Consider the following 2,516-nt stretch of genomic DNA (forward strand, 5'->3'; position numbering starts at 1 on the left):
ACAACACCCTTAATGGAACTTAACTGAGAGAATCATAGAATACAGCTGTGTACCAAATATGAGGACATTGGGCCGTATTTAGCAACTGGTGCAAGGGCAAAGGCAAATTTGATGAAAGCAATTAAAAATATGTTAATGGAATACTAGCGAGAAATAGCTTAGTTGAAAGTACAACCAAACTCAAGGGCACCGTTTTAATTAGGTTCAGATTTACAGTGAAACTGTTTAATAGCCAAACAGAGCTAGTCTTACTTTACTTTAGACAACATAGGAAAAATTATTGACAGTCAGTGATGTCAATGATACATCACACAGTTTTGTACCAGGTCTACATCTATCAGTTATATATGCCTATATTAATCAGTGTGAGAAAACAAAACAAATATAGAAAAGCCATGCTTGGTAATTAGCTTCTAAAAAAAGAACAGTACCCTTTTTGAATTCATGATATGATTGCATTGAATGTATTGTAGACACTTGGAAAGAACATGGACTTTTAGGGTATCTATGAATAGTAAATAGACGAGTTGTGTTTATTTAGTGGCTCGATCGACGCATTTTGCATGGGAAAACCTACACATGGCCACGCTCTCTACACCATGATAATTGGACTTTTGCGCGACATTTAGAAATGCATTTAGAAAAAAAAAATGCAATGCTACAACAGATGCAAGTTGTTACTCACTTCTGTTGTTAGTATGTGTCCACAACCAAACCTTTTTGTTTTGTTTTGCGGTATATCCAATACAAATCCCCTCTACAATGTGACGTTTCCGTATTCCGCCACAGGAGAATAAATGACAAACGTTTTATTATAATGTATTTTTTGAAAAGGACATTGTTTCAGTTTGGGATCCTAACATTTCTGATAACCCCGTTTGAAATATCAGCACCAAACAATATATATACCCTTTTTAAAATAATGTTGCTTCTTGAGCAAAAACAGTGCTTGAACTTCCTACTGCTGCATTTCCACCAAGGGCATGCTTATTTGACCCATTAAGCATTGCATTGGCAAGCAGGTCTCAAAGGGGAAGGAGACCCCAAAAGCCAAAAACTACTGTTGAATAATATAAACAAACCGGACTGCCAACAAGGTCTGCATTGAGGAAGCTGAACTGTAGAAACATGAAGGAAACAGACACCGATGACATTATTTGGAATACATCTGAACTTCATTTTGTCACATTGTAGATTTAATGAACTCATTTGTGTTTTTAAAATACACCTTATTTCTGTTTATGGAGTTGAACTGTTTGATTTTAGACCCTTTTTATGTGTTTGGATTCTTCAATGTATGCATGCTACTCACATCCAGTCCTACAGGATCCCAGTTATTTTTTCAGTCCTGTACTGTACACTATGAAGAGAGCTTTTAAACCCTCTAAACCCATGATAAGAACGTTTAAGGTAAGCTGGTCTATTTGAAAGTCATTTTTATAATAATGTACTGCTAGTCAGCAGACAAATTTGTTTTGCTGCAGGGCACCTGGTTGTCTGTATATTAAAATCCTAGATGACATCAACATTGTGTAAGTAACACGTTGACTAACTTTGTTCCATAAGCTTTTATCAGCCCTCTTCCACATTTTACAGCTAGCAGGAAGACATGCCCGAGGCAAACTACAGCATTATATTGAAAAAAAAAAAAAAACATATGAAAACAACAATCCAAAAACCAAACGATTTTCAGAACTGTAAAACAAGGGAAGTGATAGCTGGAATGGCTCAAAATGATACCCTGTAATGCCAAAAATGTAGAGAAAACAAACTTTGTTGTTAAATTAAATATAAACGGTTTTACTGGTTAGTTTAGGTAGATCGATCTATCTATCTATCTATCTATCTATCTATCTATCTATCTATCTATCTATCTAGTGTTGTTGCATTTTTCTACTCTGATGCATTATGAGCATCAACAAATTACTCAAAGCCTCCACTAGTGTTTTCTGCTATTATAACAACCTTGACTTGCATAAAGAAAAACACTGAGTGAAATAGCTCGCATCACTCGATTTTCAAGGTGTGGTATCTGAAGCATAATCAACAAGTACAGAGAAATGTCATCGGTAATTGACCCAAAAGCTGTCCTTAAGGATATTATTTTCACGTTTTGCTCATCCTTGTTAGACAGCTTTTTGGGTCAAGGTTGTTATAATAGTAGAAAACACTAGTGGAGGCTTTGAGTAAATTGTTGATGCTCATAATGCATCACAGTAGAAAAAAGACTTTTGCACAGCAGTGTATATAAAGTCAGGCATACAAACATTGCCTTAACCCATGTCCTATCAGTGCTAACATCTTAATTATATGAAGGCATTTTGGGGAGACATGTATCTACTTGATTTATGGTTGATTTGAAGGGATACACATTAATCAGCAGAGAATCCACCTGGATCGTTTCAATCAATCTTTGCTGTAAAAGTATAGATGGTATCAACCCCTACATTTCACTTCAGTTTTTCTTCAGCATTTAGAATTTAGTGTTGCATTTCACAGTATAAATAAAGGAATGC

Source organism: Acipenser ruthenus, chromosome 24 (genome assembly GCF_902713425.1).
Source record: "Acipenser ruthenus chromosome 24, fAciRut3.2 maternal haplotype, whole genome shotgun sequence".
NCBI lineage: Eukaryota > Metazoa > Chordata > Actinopteri > Acipenseriformes > Acipenseridae > Acipenser > Acipenser ruthenus.